The following is a 19,093-nucleotide window of genomic DNA, read 5'->3' as shown; positions in this document are numbered from 1 at the left end:
TTCCTCACAGCAGGTCAACTAGTGTGTGGTTGATAATTACGGTCCCATTGAGTTCATTTTTGGAGAGAGGGACATCAGTTGCACCACACGGCGGGAGGAGGGTGCCTAGCACAATACATTTTCTTTCCTCGGTAAGCGTTTTTTGTGTTTGATACTTTTGGAATTTTGGTTTTTCATGATGATTTTCAAATGACCTTTTTCATGTTTGAAATGTACTAATTCGTTTTTTCCTCACAGCAGGTCAACTAGTGTGTGGTTGATAATTACGGTCCCATTGAGTTCATTTTTGGAGAGAGGGACATCAGTTGCACCACACGGCGGGAGGAGGGTGCCTAGCACAATACATTTTCTTTCCTCGGTAAGCGTTTTTTGTGTTTGATACTTTTGGAATTTTGGTTTTTCATGATGATTTTAAAATGACCTTTTTCATGTTTGAAATGTACTAATTCGTTTTTTCCTCACAGCAGGTCAACTAGTGTGTGGTTGATAATTACGGTCCCATTGAGTTCATTTTTGGAGAGAGGGACATCAGTTGCACCACACAGCGGGAATGAGGGTGAATAGCACAATACATTTTCTTTCCTCGGTAAGCGTTTTTTGTGTTTGATACTTTTGGAATTTTGGTTTTTCATGATGATTTTTAAATGACTTTTTTCATGTTTGAAATGTACTAACTCGTTTTTTCCTCACAGCAGGTCAACTAGTGTGTGGTTGCAAAATTACGGTCCCATTGAGTTCATTTTTGGAGAGAGGGACATCAGTTGCACCACACGGCGGGAGGAGGGTGCCTAGCACAATACATTTTCTTTCCTCGGTAAGCGTTTTTTGTGTTTGATACTTTTGGAATTTTGGTTTTTCATGATGATTTTAAAATGACCTTTTTCATGTTTGAAATGTACTAACTCGTTTTTTCCTCACAGCAGGTCAACTAGTGTGTGGTTGCAAAATTACGGTCCCATTGAGTTCATTTTTGGAGAGAGGGACATCAGTTGCACCACACGGCGGGAGGAGGGTGCCTAGCACAATACATTTTCTTTCCTCGGTAAGCGTTTTTTGTGTTTGATACTTTTGGAATTTTGGTTTTTCATGATGATTTTAAAATGACCTTTTTCATGTTTGAAATGTACTAACTCGTTTTTTCCTCACAGCAGGTCAACTAGTGTGTGGTTGCAAAATTACGGTCCCATTGAGTTCATTTTTGGAGAGAGGGACATCAGTTGCACCACACGGCGGGAGGAGGGTGCCTAGCACAATACATTTTCTTTCCTCGGTAAGCGTTTTTTGTGTTTGATACTTTTGGAATTTTGGTTTTTCATGATGATTTTAAAATGACCTTTTTCATGTTTGAGATGTACTAACTCGTTTTTTCCTCACAGCAGGTCAACTAGTGTGTGGTTGATAATTACGGTCCCATTGAGTTCATTTTTGGAGATAGGGACATCAGTTGCACCACACGGCGGGAGGAGGGTGCCTAGCACAATACATTTTCTTTCCTCGGTAAGCGTTTTTTGTGTTTGATACTTTTGGAATTTTGGTTTTTCATGATGATTTTAAAATGACCTTTTTCATGTTTGAAATGTACTAACTCGTTTTTTCCTCACAGCAGGTCAACTAGTGTGTGGTTGATTAATACGGTCCCATTGAGTTCATTTTTGGAGAGAGGGACATCAGTTGCACCACACGGCGGGAGGAGGGTGCCTAGCACAATACATTTTCTTTCCTCGGTAAGCGTTTTTTGTGTTTGATACTTTTGGAATTTTGGTTTTTCATGATGATTTTAAAATGACCTTTTTCATGTTTGAAATGTACTAATTCGTTTTTTCCTCACAGCAGGTCAACTAGTGTGTGGTTGATAAATACGGTCCCATTGAGTTCATTTTTGGAGAGAGGGACATCAGTTGCACCACACGGCGGGAGGAGGGTGCCTAGCACAATACATATTCTTTCCTCGGTAAGCGTTTTTTGTGTTTGATACTTTTGGAATTTTGGTTTTTCATGATGATTTTCAAATGTCCTTTTTCATATTTGAAATGTACTAACTTGTTTTTTCCTCACAGCAGGTCAACTAGTGTGTGGTTGCAAATTTACGGTCCCATTGAGTTCATTTTTGGAGAGAGGGACATCAGTTGCACCACACGGCGGGAGGAGGGTGCCTAGCACAATACATTTTCTTTCCTCGGTAAGCGTTTTTTGTGTTTGATACTTTTGGAATTTTGGTTTTTCATGATGATTTTAAAATGACCTTTTTCATGTTTGAAATGTACAAATTCGTTTTTTCCTCACAGCAGGTCAACTAGTGTGGTTGCAAAATTACGGTCCCATTGAGTTCATTTTTGGAGAGAGGGACATCAGTTGCACCACACGGCGGGAGGAGGGTGCCTAGCACAATACATTTTCTTTCCTCGGTAAGCGTTATTTGTGTTTCATACTTTTGGAATTTTGGTTTTTCATGATGATTTTAAAATGACCTTTTTCATGTTTGAAATGTACTAACTCGTTTTTTCCTCACAGTAGGTCAACTAGTGTGTGGTTGCAAAATTACGGTCCCATTGAGTTCATTTTTGGAGAGAGGGACATCAGTTGCACCACACGGCGGGAGGAGGGTGCCTATCACAATACATTTTCTTTCCTCGGTAAGCGTTATTTGTGTTTGATACTTTTGGAATTTTGGTTTTTCATGATGATTTTAAAATGACCTTTTTCATGTTTGAAATGTACTAACTCGTTTTTTCCTCACAGCAGGTCAACTAGTGTGTGGTTGCAAAATTACGGTCCCATTGAGTTCATTTTTGGAGAGAGGGACATCAGTTGCACCACACGGCGGGAGGAGGGTGCCTAGCACAATACATTTTCTTTCCTCGGTAAGCGTTTTTTGTGTTTGATACCTTTGGAATTTTGGTTTTTCATGATGATTTTCAAATGACCTTTTTCATGTTTGAAATGTACTAATTCGTTTTTTCCTCACAGCAGGTCAACTAGTGTGTGGTTGCAAAATTACGGTCCCATTGAGTTCATTTTTGGAGAGAGGGACATCAGTTGCACCACACGGCGGGAGGAGGGTGCCTAGCACAATACATTTTCTTTCCTCGGTAAGCGTTTTCTGTGTTTCATACTTTTGGAATTTTGGTTTTTCATGATGATTTTAAAATGACCTTTTTCATGTTTGAAATGTACTAACTCGTTTTTTCCTCACAGTAGGTCAACTAGTGTGTGGTTGCAAAATTACGGTCCCATTGAGTTCATTTTTGGAGAGAGGGACGTCAGTTGCACCACACGGCGGGAGGAGGGTGCCTAGCACAATACATTTTCTTTCCTCGGTAAGCGTTTTTTGTGTTTGATACTTTTGGAATTTTGGTTTTTCATGATGATTTTAAAATGACCTTTTTCATGTTTGAAATGTACTAACTCGTTTTTTCCTCACAGCAGGTCAACTAGTGTGTGGTTGCAAAATTACGGTCCCATTGAGTTCATTTTTGGAGAGAGGGACATCAGTTGCACCACACGGCGGGAGGAGGGTGCCTAGCACAATACATTTTCTTTCCTCGGTAAGCGTTTTTTGTGTTTGATACTTTTGGAATTTTGGTTTTACATGATGATTTTAAAATGACCTTTTTCATGTTTGAAATGTACTAACTCGTTTTTTCCTCACAGCATGTCAACTAGTGTGTGGTTGCAAAATTACGGTCCCATTGAGTTCATTTTTGGAGAGAGGGACATCAGTTGCACCACATGGCGGGAGGAGGGTGCCTAGCACAATACATTTTCTTTCCTCGGTAAACGTTTTTTGTGTTTGATACTTTTGGAATTTTGGTTTTTCATGATGATTTTCAAATGACCTTTTTCATGTTTGAAATGTACTAACTCGTTTTTTCCTCACAGCAGGTCAACTAGTGTGTGGTTGCAAAATTACGGTCCCATTGAATTCATTTTTGGAGAGAGGGACATCAGTTGCACCACACGGCGGGAGGAGGGTGCCTAGCACAATACATTTTCTTTCCTCGGTAAGCGTTTTTTGTGTTTGATACTTTTGGAATTTTGGTTTTTCATGATGATTTTCAAATGACCTTTTTCATGTTTGAAATGTACTAACTCGTTTTTTGCTCACAGCAGGTCAACTAGTGTGTGGTTGCAAAATTACGGTCCCATTGAGTTCATTTTTGAAGAGAGGGACATCAGCTGCACCACACGGCGGGAGGAGGGTGCCTAGCACAATACATTTTCTTTCCTCGGTAAGCGTTTTTTGTGTTTGATACTTTTGGAATTTTGGTTTTTCATGATTATTTTAAAATGACCTTTTTCATGTTTGAAATGTACTAACTCGTTTTTTCCTCACAGCAGGTCAACTAGAGTGTGGTTGCAAAATTACGGTCCGATTGAGTTCATTTTTGGAGAGAGGGACATCAGTTGCACCACACGGCGGGAGGAGGGTGCCTAGCACAATACATTTTCTTTCCTCGGTAAGCGTTTTTTGTGTTTGATACTTTTGGAGTTTTGGTTTTTCATGATGATTTTAAAATGACCTTTTTCATGTTTGAAATGTACTAACTCGTTTTTTCCTCACAGAAGGTCAACTAGTGTGTGGTTGCAAAATTACGGTCCCATTGAGTTCATTTTTGGAGAGAGGGACATCAGTTGCACCACACGGCGGGAGGAGGGTGCCTAGCACAATACATTTTCTTTCCTCGGTAAGCGTTTTTTGTGTTTCATACTTTTGGAATTTTGGTTTTTCATGTTGATTTTAAAATGACCTTTTTCATGTTTGAAATGTACTAACTCGTTTTTTCCTCACAGCAGGTCAACTAGTGTGTGGTTGCAACATTACGGTCCCATAGAGTTCATATTTGGAGAGAGGGACATCAGTTGCACCACACGGCGGGAGGAGGGTGCCTAGCACAATACATTTTCTTTCCTCGGTAAGCGTTTTTTGTGTTTGATACTTTTGGAATTTTGGTTTTTCATGATGATTTTAAAATGACCTTTTTCATGTTTGAAATGTACTAATTCGTTTTTTCCTCACAGCAGGTCAACTAGTGTGTGGTTGCAAAATTACGGTCCCATTGAGTTCATTTTTGGAGAGAGGGACATCAGTTGCACCACACGGCGGGAGGAGGGTGCCTAGCACAATACATTTTCTTTCCTCGGTAAGCGTTTTTTGTGTTTGATACTTTTGGAATTTTGGTTTTGCATGATGATTTTAAAATGACCTTTTTCATGTTTGAAATGTACTAACTCGTTTTTTCCTCACAGCAGGTCAACTAGTGTGTGGTTGATAAATACGGTCCCATTGAGTTCATATTTGGCGAGAGGGACATCAGTTGCACCACACGGCGGGAGGAGGGTGCCTAGCACAATACATTTTCTTTCCTCGGTAAGCGTTTTTTGTGTTTGATACTTTTGGAATTTTGGTTTTTCATGATGATTTTAAAATGACCTTTTTCATGTTTGAAATGTACTAACTCGTTTTTTCCTCACAGCAGGTCAACTAGTGTGTGGTTGATAAATACGGTCCCATTGAGTTCATTTTTGGAGAGAGGGACATCAGTTGCACCACACGGCGGGAGGAGGGTGCCTAGCACAATACATTTTCTTTCCTCGGTAAGCGTTTTTTGTGTTTGGTACTTTTGGAATTTTGGTTTTTCATGATGATTTTCAAATGACCTTTTTCATGTTTGAAATGTACTAATTCGTTTTTTCCTCACAGCAGGTCAACTAGTGTGTGGTTGCAACATTACGGTCCCATAGAGTTCATATTTGGAGAGAGGGACATCAGTTGCACCACACGGCGGGAGGAGGGTGCCTAGCACAATACATTTTCTTTCCTCGGTAAGCGTTTTTTGTGTTTGATACTTTTGGAATTTTGGTTTTTCATGATGATTTTCAAATGACCTTTTTCATGTTTGAAATGTACTAATTCGTTTTTTCCTCACAGCAGGTCAACTAGTGTGTGGTTGATAATTACGGTCCCATTGAGTTCATTTTTGGAGAGAGGGACATCAGTTGCACCACACGGCGGGAATGAGGGTGCCTAGCACAATACATTTTCTTTCCTCGGTAAGCGTTTTTTGTGTTTGATACTTTTGGAATTTTGGTTTTTCATGATGATTTTTAAATGACTTTTTTCATGTTTGAAATGTACTAACTCGTTTTTTCCTCACAGCAGGTCAACTAGTGTGTGGTTGCAAAATTACGGTCCCATTGAGTTCATTTTTGGAGAGAGGGACATCAGTTGCACCACACGGCGGGAGGAGGGTGCCTAGCACAATACATTTTCTTTCCTCGGTAAGCGTTTTTTGTGTTTGATACTTTTGGAATTTTGGTTTTTCATGATGATTTTAAAATGACCTTTTTCATGTTTGAAATGTACTAACTCGTTTTTTCCTCACAGCAGGTCAACTAGTGTGTGGTTGCAAAATTACAGTCCCATTGAGTTCATTTTTGGAGAGAGGGACATCAGTTGCATCACACGGCGGGAGGAGGGTGCCTAGCACAATATATTTTCTTTCCTCGGTAAGCGTTTTTTGTGTTTGATACTTTTGGAATTTTGGTTTTTCATGATGATTTTAAAATGACCTTTTTCATGTTTGAAATGTACTAACTCGTTTTTTCCTCACAGCAGGTCAACTAGTGTGTGGTTGCAAAATTACGGTCCCATTGAGTTCATTTTTGGAGAGAGGGACATCAGTTGCACCACACGGCGGGAGGAGGGTGCCTAGCACAATACATTTTCTTTCCTCGGTAAGCGTTTTTTGTGTTTGATACTTTTGGAATTTTGGTTTTTCATGATGATTTTAAAATGACCTTTTTCATGTTTGAAATGTACTAACTCGTTTTTTCCTCACAGCAGGTCAACTAGTGTGTGGTTGCAAAATTACGGTCCCATTGAGTTCATTTTTGGAGAGAGGGACATCAGTTGCACCACACGGCGGGAGGAGGGTGCCTAGCACAATACATTTTCTTTCCTCGGTAAGCGTTTTTTGTGTTTGATACTTTTGGAATTTTGGTTTTTCATGATGATTTTAAAATGACCTTTTTCATGTTTGAAATGTACTAACTCGTTTTTTCCTCACAGCAGGTCAACTAGTGTGTGGTTGCAAAATTACGGTCCCATTGAGTTCATTTTTGGAGAGAGGGACATCAGTTGCACCACACGGCGGGAGGAGGGTGCCTAGCACAATACATTTTCTTTCCTCGGTAAGCGTTTTTTGTGTTTGATAGTTTTGGAATTTTGGTTTTTCATGATGATTTTAAAATGACCTTTTTCATGTTTGAAATGTACTAACTCGTTTTTTCCTCACAGCAGGTCACCTAGTGTGTGGTTGCAAAATTACAGTCCCATTGAGTTCATTTTTGGAGAGAGGGACATCAGTTGCACCACACGGCGGGAGGAGGGTGCCTAGCACAATACATTTTCTTTCCTCGGTAAGCGTTTTTTGTGTTTGATACTTTTGGAATTTTGGTTTTTCATGATGATTTTAAAATGACCTTTTTCATGTTTGAAATGTACTAACTCGTTTTTTCCTCACAGCAGGTCAACTAGTGTGTGGTTGCAAAATTACGGTCCCATTGAGTTCATTTTTGGAGAGAGGGACATCAGTTGCACCACACGGCGGGAGGAGGGTGCCTAGCACAATACATTTTCTTTCCTCGGTAAGCGTTTTTTGTGTTTGATACTTTTGGAATTTTGGTTTTTCATGATGATTTTAAAATGACCTTTTTCATGTTTGAAATGTACTAACTCGTTTTTTCCTCACAGCAGGTCAACTAGTGTGTGGTTGCAAAATTACGGTCCCATTGAGTTCATTTTTGGAGAGAGGGACATCAGTTGCACCACACGGCGGGAGGAGGGTGCCTAGCACAATACATTTTCTTTCCTCGGTAAGCGTTTTTTGTGTTTGATACTTTTGGAATTTTGGTTTTTCATGATGATTTTAAAATGACCTTTTTCATGTTTGAAATGTACTAACTCGTTTTTTCCTCACAGCAGGTCACCTAGTGTGTGGTTGCAAAATTACGGTCCCATTGAGTTCATTTTTGGAGAGAGGGACATCAGTTGCACCACACGGCGGGAGGAGGGTGCCTAGCACAATACATTTTCTTTCCTCGGTAAGCGTTTTTTGTGTTTGATACTTTTGGAATTTTGGTTTTTCATGATGATTTTAAAATGACCTTTTTCATGTTTGAAATGTACTAACTCATTTTTTCCTCACAGCAGGTCAACTAGTGTGTGGTTGCAAAATTACGGTCCCATTGAGTTCATTTTTGGAGAGAGGGACATCAGTTGCACCACACGGCGGGAGGAGGGTGCCTAGCACAATACATTTTCTTTCCTCGGTAAGCGTTTTTTGTGTTTGATACTTTTGCAATTTTGGTTTTTCATGATGATTTTCAAATGACCTTTTTCATGTTTGAAATGTACTAATTCGTTTTTTCCTCACAGCAGGTCAACTAGTGTGTGGTTGATAATTACGGTCCCATTGAGTTCATTTTTGGAGAGAGGGACATCAGTCGCACCACACGGCGGGAGGAGGGTGCCTAGCACAATACATTTTCTATCCTCGGTAAGCGTTTTTTGTGTTTGATACTTTTGGAATTTTGGTTTTTCATGATGATTTTAAAATGACCTTTTTCATGTTTGAAATGTACTAACTCGTTTTTTCCTCACAGCAGGTCAACTAGTGTGTGGTTGCAAAATTACGGTCCCATTGAGTTCATTTTTGGAGAGAGGGACATCAGTTGCACCACACGGCGCGAGGAGGGTGCCTAGCACAATACATTTTCTTTCCTCGGTAAGCGTTTTTTGTGTTTGATACTTTTGGAATTTTGGTTTTTCATGATGATTTTAAAATGACCTTTTTCATGTTTGAAATGTACTAACTTGTTTTTTCCTCACAGCAGGTCAACTAGTGTGTGGTTGCAAAATTACGGTCCCATTGAGTTCATTTTTGGAGAGAGGGACATCAGTTGCACCACACGGCGGGAGGAGGGTGCCTAGCACAATACATTTTCTTTCCTCGGTAAGCGTATTTTGTGTTTGATACTTTTGGAATTTTGGTTTTTCATGATGATTTTAAAATGACCTTTTTCATGTTTGAAATGTACTAATTCGTTTTTTCCTCACAGCAGGTCAACTAGTGTGTGGTTGCAAAATTACGGTCCCATTGAGTTCATTTTTGGAGAGAGGGACATCAGTTGCACCACACGGCGGGAGGAGGGTGCCTAGCACAATACATTTTTTTTCCTCGGTAAGCGTTTTTTGTGTTTGATACTTTTGGAATTTTGGTTTTTCATGATGATTTTCAAATGACCTTTTTCATGTTTGAAATGTACTAACTTGTTTTTTCCTCACAGCAGGTCAACTAGTGTGTGGTTGCAAAATTACGGTCCCATTGAGTTCATTTTTGGAGAGAGGGACATCAGTTGCACCACACGGCGGGAGGAGGGTGCCTAGCACAATACATTTTCTTTCCTCGGTAAGCGTTTTTTGTGTTTGATACTTTTGGAATTTTGGTTTTACATGATGATTTTAAAATGACCTTTTTCATGTTTGAAATGTACTAATTCGTTTTTTCCTCACAGCAGGTCAACTAGTGTGTGGTTGCAAAATTACGGTCCCATTGAGTTCATTTTTGGAGAGAGGGACATCAGTTGCACCACACGGCGGGAGGAGGGTGCCTAGCACAATACATTTTCTTTCCTCGGTAAGCGTTTTTTGTGTTTCATACTTTTGGAATTATGGTTTTTCATGATGATTTTCAAATGACCATTTTCATGTTTGAAATGTACTAACTCGTTTTTTCCTCACAGCAGGTCAACTAGTGTGTGGTTGCAAAATTACGGTCCCATTGAGTTCATTTTTGGAGAGAGGGACATCAGTTGCACCACACGGCGGGAGGAGGGTGCCTAGCACAATACATTTTCTTTCCTCCGTAAGCGTTTTTTGTGTTTGATACTTTTGGAATTTTGGTTTTTCATGATGATTTTAAAATGACCTTTTTCATGTTTGAAATGTACTAATTCGTTTTTTCTTCACAGCAGGTCAACTAGTGTGTGGTTGCAAAATTACGGTCCCATTGAGTTCATTTTTGGTGAGAGGGACATCAGTTGCACCACAGGGCGGGAGGAGGGTGCCTAGCACAATACATTTTCTTTCCTCGGTAAGCGTTTTTTGTGTTTGATACTTTTGGAATTTTGGTTTTTCATGATGATTTTCAAATGACCTTTTTCATGTTTGAAATGTACTAACTTGTTTTTTCCTCACAGCAGGTCAACTAGTGTGTGGTTGCAAAATTACGGTCCGATTGAGTTCATTTTTGGAGAGAGGGACATCAGTTGCACCACACGGCGGGAGGAGGGTGCCTAGCACAATACATTTTCTTTCCTCGGTAAGCGTTTTTTGTGTTTGATACTTTTGGAATTTTGGTTTTTCATGATGATTTTAAAATGACCTTTTTCATGTTTGAAATGTACTAATTCGTTTTTTCCTCACAGCAGGTCAACTAGTGTGTGGTTGCAAAATTACGGTCCCATTGAGTTCATTTTTGGAGAGAGGGACATCAGTTGCACCACACGGCGGGAGGAGGGTGCCTAGCACAATACATTTTCTTTCCTCGGTAAGCGTTTTTTGTGTTTGATACTTTTGGAATTTTGGTTTTTCATGATGATTTTAAAATGACCTTTTTCATGTTTGAAATGTACTAATTCGTTTTTTCCTCACAGCAGGTCAACTAGTGTGTGGTTGCAAAATTACGGTCCCATTGAGTTCATTTTTGGAGAGAGGGACATCAGTTGCACCACACGCCGGGAGGAGGGTGCCTAGCACAATACATTTTCTTTCCTCGGTAAGCGTTTTCTGTGTTTCATACTTTTGGAATTTTGGTTTTTCATGATGATTTTAAAATGACCTTTTTCATGTTTGAAATGTACTAACTCGTTTTTTCCTCACAGTAGGTCAACTAGTGTGTGGTTGCAAAATTACGGTCCCATTGAGTTCATTTTTGGAGAGAGGGACGTCAGTTACACCACACAGCGGGAGGAGGATGCCTAGCATAATACATTTTCTTTCCTCGGTAAGCGTTTTTTGTGTTTGATACTTTTGGAATTTTGGTTTTTCATGATGATTTTCAAATGACCTTTTTCATGTTTGAAATGTACTAACTCGTTTTTTCCTCACAGCAGGTCAACTAGTGTGTGGTTGCAAAATTATGGTCCCATTGAGTTCATTTTTGGAGAGAGGGACATCAGTTGCACCACACGGCGGGAGGAGGGTGCCTAGCACAATACATTTTCTTTCCTCGGTAAGCGTTTTTTGTGTTTGATACTTTTGGAATTTTGGTTTTTCATGATGATTTTAAAATGACCTTTTTCATGTTTGAAATGTACTAACTCGTTTTTTCCTCACAGCAGGTCAACTAGTGTGTGGTTGCAAAATTACGGTCCCATTGAGTTCATTTTTGGAGAGAGGGACATCAGTTGCACCACATGGCGGGAGGAGGGTGCCTAGCACAATACATTTTCTTTCCTCGGTAAGCGTTTTTTGTGTTTGATACTTTTGGAATTTTGGTTTTTCATGATGATTTTCAAATGACCTTTTTCATGTTTGAAATGTACTAACTCGTTTTTTCCTCACAGCAGGTCAACTAGTGTGTGGTTGCAAAATTACGGTCCCATTGAGTTCATTTTTGGAGAGAGGGACATCAGTTGCACCACACGGCGGGAGGAGGGTGCCTAGCACAATACATTTTCTTTCCTCGGTAAGCGTTTTTTGTGTTTGATACTTTTGGAATTTTGGTTTTTCATGATTATTTTAAAATGACCTTTTTCATGTTTGAAATGTACTAACTCGTTTTTTCCTCACAACAGGTCAACTAGAGTGTGGTTGCAAAATTACGGTCCGATTGAGTTCATTTTTGGAGAGAGGGACATCAGTTGCACCACACGGCGGGAGGAGGGTGCCTAGCACAATACATTTTCTTTCCTCGGTAAGCGTTTTTTGTGTTTGATACTTTTGGAATTTTGGTTTTTCATGATGATTTTAAAATGACCTTTTTCATGTTTGAAATGTACTAACTTGTTTTTTCCTCACAGCAGGTCAACTAGTGTGTGGTTGCAAAATTACGGTCCCATTGAGTTCATTTTTGGAGAGAGGGACATCAGTTGCACCACACGGCGGGAGGAGGGTGCCTAGCACAATACATTTTCTTTCCACGGTAAGCGTTTTTTGTGTTTGATACTTTTGGAATTTTGGTTTTTCATGATGATTTTAAAATGACCTTTTTCATGTTTGAAATGTACTAACTCGTTTTTTCCTCACAGCAGGTCAACTAGTGTGTGGTTGCAACATTACGGTCCCATAGAGTTCATATTTGGAGAGAGGGACATCAGTTGCACCACACGGCGGGAGGAGGGTGCCTAGCACAATACATTTTCTTTCCTCGGTAAGCGTTTTTTGTGTTTGATACTTTTGGAATTTTGGTTTTTCATGATTATTTTAAAATGACCTTTTTCATGTTTGAAATGTACTAACTCGTTTTTTCCTCACAGCAGGTCAACTAGTGTGTGGTTGCAAAATTATGGTCCCATTGAGTTCATTTTTGGAGAGAGGGACATCAGTTGCACCACACGGCGGGAGGAGGGTGCCTAGCACAATACATTTTCTTTCCTCGGTAAGCGTTTTTTGTGTTTGATACTTTTGGAATTTTGGTTTTTCATGATGATTTTAAAATGACCTTTTTCATGTTTGAAATGTACCAATTCGTCTTTTCCTCACAGCAGGTCAACTAGTGTGTGGTTGCAAAATTACGGTCCCATTGAGTTCATTTTTGGAGAGAGGGACATCAGTTGCACCACACGGCGGGAGGAGGGTGCCTAGCACAATAAATTTTCTTTCCTCGGTAAGCGTTTTTTGTGTTTGATACTTTTGGAATTTTGGTTTTTCATGATTATTTTAAAATGACCTTTTTCATGTTTGAAATGTACTAACTCGTTTTTTCCTCACAGCAGGTCAACTAGTGTGTGGTTGCAAAATTACGGTCCCATTGAGTTCATTTTTGGAGAGAGGGACATCAGTTGCACCACACGGCGGGAGGAGGGTGCCTAGCACAATACATTTTCTTTCCTCGGTAAGCGTTTTTTGTGTTTGATACTTTTGGAATTTTGGTTTTTCATGATGATTTTAATATGACCTTTTTCATGTTTGAAATGTACTAACTCGTTTTTTCCTCACAGCAGGTCAACTAGTGTGTGGTTGCAACATTACGGTCCCATAGAGTTCATATTTGGAGAGAGGGACATCAGTTGCACCACACGGCGGGAGGAGGGTGCCTAGCACAATACATTTTCTTTCCTCGGTAAGCGTTTTTTGTGTTTGATACTTTTGGAATTTTGGTTTTTCATGATGATTTTCAAATGACCTTTTTCATGTTTGAAATGTACTAATTCGTTTTTTCCTCACAGCAGGTCAACTAGTGTGTGGTTGCAAAATTACGGTCCCATTGAGTTCATTTTTGGAGAGAGGGACATCAGTTGCACCACACGGCGGGAGGAGGGTGCCTAGCACAATACATTTTCTTTCCTCGGTAAGCGTTTTTTGTGTATGATACTTTTGGAATTTTGGTTTTTCATGATGATTTTCAAATGACCTTTTTCATGTTTGAAATGTACTTACTCGTTTTTTCCTCACAGCAGGTCAACTAGTGTGTGGTTGCAAAATTACGGTCCCATTGAGTTCATTTTTGGAGAGAGGGACATCAGTTGCACCACACGGCGGGAGGAGGGTGCCTAGCACAATATATTTTCTTTCCTCGGTAAGCGTTTTTTGTGTTTGTTACTTTTGGAATTTTGGTTTTTCATGATGATTTTAAAATGACCTTTTTCATGTTTGAAATGTACTAACTCGTTTTTTCCTCACAGCAGGTCAACTAGTGTGTGGTTGCAAAATTACGGTCCCATTGAGTTCATTTTTGGAGAGAGGGACATCAGTTGCACCACACGGCGGGAGGAGGGTGCCTAGCACAATACATTTTCTTTCCTCGGTAAGCGTTTTTTGTGTTTGATACTTTTGGAATTTTGGTTTTTCATGATGATTTTAAAATGACCTTTTTCATGTTTGAAATGTACTAACTCGTTTTTTCCTCACAGCAGGTCAACTAGTGTGTGGTTGCAAAATTACGGTCCCATTGAGTTCATTTTTGGAGAGAGGGACATCAGTTGCACCACACGGCGGGAGGAGGGTGCCTAGCACAATACATTTTCTTTACTCGGTAAGCGTTTTTTGTGTTTGATACTTTTGGAATTTTGGTTTTTCATGATGATTTTAAAATGACCTTTTTCATGTTTGAAATGTACTAACTCGTTTTTTCCTCACAGCAGGTCAACTAGTGTGTGGTTGCAAAATTACGGTCCCATTGAGTTCATTTTTGGAGAGAGGGACATCAGTTGCACCACACGGCGGGAGGAGGGTGCCTAGCACAATACATTTTCTTTCCTCGGTAAGCGTTTTTTGTGTTTGATACTTTCGGAATTTTGGTTTTTCATGATCATTTTAAAATGACCTTTTTCATGTTTGAAATGTACTAACTCGTTTTTTCCTCACAGCAGGTCAACTAGTGTGTGGTTGCAAAATTACGGTCCCATTGAGTTCATTTTTGGAGAGAGGGACATCAGTTGCACCACACGGCGGGAGGAGGGTGCCTAGCACAATACATTTTCTTTCCTCGGTAAGCGTTTTTTGTGTTTGATACTTTTGGAATTTTAGTTTTTCATTTTGAGTTTAAAGTGACCTTTTTCATGTTTGAAATGTACTAACTCGTTTTTTCCTCACAGCAGGTCAACTAGTGTGTGGTTGCAAAATTACGGTCCCATTGAGTTCATTTTTGGAGAGAGGGACATCAGTTGCACCACACGGCGGGAGGAGGGTGCCTAGCACAATACATTTTCTTTCCTCGGTAAGCGTTTTTTGTGTTTGATACTTTTGGAATTTTGGTTTTTCATGATGATTTTAAAATGACCTTTTTCATGTTTGAAATGTACTAACTCGTTTTTTCCTCACAGCAGGTCAACTAGTGTGTGGATGCAACATTACGGTCCCATAGAGTTCATATTTGGAGAGAGGGACATCAGTTGCACCACACGGCGGGAGGAGGGTGCCTAGCACAATACATTTTCTTTCCTCGGTAAGCGTTTTTTGTGTTTGATACTTTTGGAATTTTGGTTTTTCATGATGATTTTAAAATGACCTTTTTCATGTTTGAAATGTACTAACTCGTTTTTTCCTCACAGCAGGTCAACTAGTGTGTGGTTGCAAAATTACGGTCCCATTGAGTTCATTTTTGGAGAGAGGGACATCAGTTGCACCACACGGCGGGAGGAGGGTGCCTAGCACAATACATTTTCTTTCCTCGGTAAGCATTATTTGTGTTTCATACTTTTGGAATTTTGGTTTTTCATGATGATTTTAAAATGACCTTTTTCATGTTTGAAATGTACTAACTCGTTTTTTCCTCACAGTAGGTCAACTAGTGTGTGGTTGCAAAATTACGGTCCCATTGAGTTCATTTTTGGAGAGAGGGACATCAGTTGCACCACACGGCGGGAGGAGGGTGCCTAGCACAATACATTTTCTTTCCTCGGTAAGCATTATTTGTGTTTGATACTTTTGGAATTTTGGTTTTTCATGATGATTTTAAAACGACCTTTTTCATGTTTGAAATGTACTAACTCGTTTTTTCCTCACAGCAGGTCAACTAGTGTGTGGTTGCAAAATTACGGTCCCATTGAGTTCATTTTTGGAGAGAGGGACATCAGTTGCACCACACGGCGGGAGGAGGGTGCCTAGCACAATACATTTTCTTTCCTCGGTAAGCGTTTTTTGTGTTTGATACTTTTGGAATTTTGGTTTTTCATGATGATTTTAAAATGACCTTTTTCATGTTTGAAATGTACTAATTCGTTTTTTCCTCACAGCAGGTCAACTAGTGTGTGGTTGCAAAATTACGGTCCCATTGAGTTCATTTTTGGAGAGAGGGACATCAGTTGCACCACACGGCGGGAGGAGGGTGCCTAGCACAATACATTTTCTTTCCTCGGTAAGCGTTTTCTGTGTTTCATACTTTTGGAATTTTGGTTTTTCATGATGATTTTAAAATGACCTTTTTCATGTTTGAAATGTACTAACTCGTTTTTTCCTCACAGTAGGTCAACTAGTGTGTGGTTGCAAAATTACGGTCCCATTGAGTTCATTTTTGGAGAGAGGGACATCAGTTGCACCACACGGCGGGAGGAGGGTGCCTAGCACAATACATTTTCTTTCCTCGGTAAGCGTTTTTTGTGTTTGATACTTTTGGAATTTTGGTTTTTCATGATGATTTTAAAATGACCTTTTTCATGTTTGAAATGTACTAACTCGTTTTTTCCTCACAGCAGGTCAACTAGTGTGTGGTTGCAAAATTACGGTCCCATTGAGTTCATTTTTGGAGAGAGGGACATCAGTTGCACCACACGGCGGGAGGAGGGTGCCTAGCACAATACATTTTCTTTCCTCGGTAAGCGTTTTTTGTGTTTGATACTTTTGGAATTTTGGTTTTTCATGATGATTTTAAAATGACCTTTTTCATGTTTGAAATGTACTAACTCGTTTTTTCCTCACAGCAGGTCAACTAGTGTGTGGTTGCAAAATTACGGTCCCATTGAGTTCATTTTTGGAGAGAGGGACATCAGTTGCACCACATGGCGGGAGGAGGGTGCCTAGCACAATACATTTTCTTTCCTCGGTAAGCGTTTTTTGTGTTTGATACTTTTGGAATTTTGGTTTTTCATGATGATTTTCAAATGACCTTTTTCATGTTTGAAATGTACTAACTCGTTTTTTCCTCACAGCAGGTCAACTAGTGTGTGGTTGCAAAATTACGGTCCCATTGAGTTCATTTTTGGAGAGAGGGACATCAGTTGCACCACACGGTGGGAGGAGGGTGCCTAGCACAATACATTTTCTTTCCTCGGTAAGCGTTTTTTGTGTTTGATACTTTTGGAATTTTGGTTTTTCATGATGATTTTCAAATGACCTTTTTCATGTTTGAAATGTACTAACTCGTTTTTTCCTCACAGCAGGTCAACTAGTGTATGGTTGCAAAATTACGGTCCCATTGAGTTCATTTTTGGAGAGAGGGACATCAGTTGCACCACACGGCGGGAGGAGGGTGCCTAGCACAATACATTTTCTTTCCTCGGTAAGCGTTTTTTGTGTTTGATACTTTTGGAATTTTGGTTTTTCATGATTATTTTAAAATGACCTTTTTCATGTTTGAAATGTACTAACTCGTTTTTTCCTCACAGTAGGTCAACTAGTGTGTGGTTGCAAAATTACGGTCCCATTGAGTTCATTTTCGGAGAGAGGGACGTCAGTTGCACCACACGGCGGGAGGAGGGTGCCTAGCACAATACATTTTCTTTCCTCGGTAAGCGTTTTTTGTGTTTGATACTTTTGGAATTTTGGTTTTTCATGATGATTTTAAAATGACCTTTTTCATGTTTGAAATGTACTAACTCGTTTTTTCCTCACAGCAGGTCAACTAGTGTGTGGTTGCAAAATTACGGTCCCATTGAGTTCATTTTTGGAGAGAGGGACATCAGTTGCACCACACGGCGGGAGGAGGGTGCCTAGCACAATACATTTTCTTTCCTCGGTAAGCGTTTTTTGTGTTTGATACTTTTGGAATTTTGGTTTTTCATGATGATTTTAAAATGACCTTTTTCATGTTTGAAATGTACTAACTCGTTTTTTCCTCACAGCAGGTCAACTAGTGTGTGGTTGCAAAATTACGGTCCCATTGAGTTCATTTTTGGAGAGAGGGACATCAGTTGCACCACATGGCGGGAGGAGGGTGCCTAGCACAATACATTTTCTTTCCTCGGTAAGCGTTTTTTGTGTTTGATACTTTTGGAATTTTGGTTTTTCATGATGATTTTCAAATGACCTTTTTCATGTTTGAAATGTACTAACTCGTTTTTTCCTCACAGCAGGTCAACTAGTGTGTGGTTGCAAAATTACGGTCCCATTGAGTTCATTTTTGGAGAGAGGGACATCAGTTGCACCACACGGTGGGAGGAGGGTGCCTAGCACAATACATTTTCTTTCCTCGGTAAGCGTTTTTTGTGTTTGATACTTTTGGAATTTTGGTTTTTCATGATGATTTTCAAATGACCTTTTTCATGTTTGAAATGTACTAACTCGTTTTTTCCTCACAGCAGGTCAACTAGTGTATGGTTGCAAAATTACGGTCCCATTGAGTTCATTTTTGGAGAGAGGGACATCAGTTGCACCACACGGCGGGAGGAGGGTGCCTAGCACAATACATTTTCTTTCCTCGGTAAGCGTTTTTTGTGTTTGATACTTTTGGAATTTTGGTTTTTTATGATTATTTTAAAATGACCTTTTTCATGTTTGAAATGTACTAACTCGTTTTTTCCCCACAGCAGGTCAACTAGAGTGTGGTTGCAAAATTACGGTCCGATTGAGTTCATTTTTGGAGAGAGGGACATCAGTTGCACCACACGGCGGGAGGAGGGTGCCTAGCACAATACATTTTATTTCCTCGGTAAGCGTTTTTTGTGTTTGATACTTTTGGAATTTTGGTTTTTCATGATGATTTTAAAATGACCTTTTTCATGTTTGAAATGTACTAACTCGTTTTTTCCTCACAGCAGGTCAACTAGTGTGTGGTTGCAAAATTACGGTCCCATTGAGTTCATTTTTGGAGAGAGGGACATCAGTTGCACCACACGGCGGGAGGAGGGTGCCTAGCACAATACATTTTCTTTCCTCGGTAAGCGTTTTTTGTGTTTGATACTTTTGGAATTTTGGTTTTTCATGATGATTTTAAAATGACCTTTTTCATGTTTGAAATGTACTAATTCGTTTTTTCCTCACAGCAGGTCAACTAGTGTGTGCTTGCAAAATTACGGTCCCATTGAGTTCATATTTGGAGAGACGGACATCAGTTGCACCACACGGCGGGAGGAGGGTGCCTAGCACAATACATTTTCTTTCCTCGGTAAGCGTTTTTTGTGTTTGATACTTTTGGAATTTTGGTTTTTCATG

This window comes from Schistocerca piceifrons, chromosome 9 (assembly GCF_021461385.2).
Source record: "Schistocerca piceifrons isolate TAMUIC-IGC-003096 chromosome 9, iqSchPice1.1, whole genome shotgun sequence".
Taxonomy (NCBI): Eukaryota; Metazoa; Arthropoda; class Insecta; order Orthoptera; family Acrididae; genus Schistocerca; species Schistocerca piceifrons.
This window is presented reverse-complemented; position numbering follows the sequence as displayed.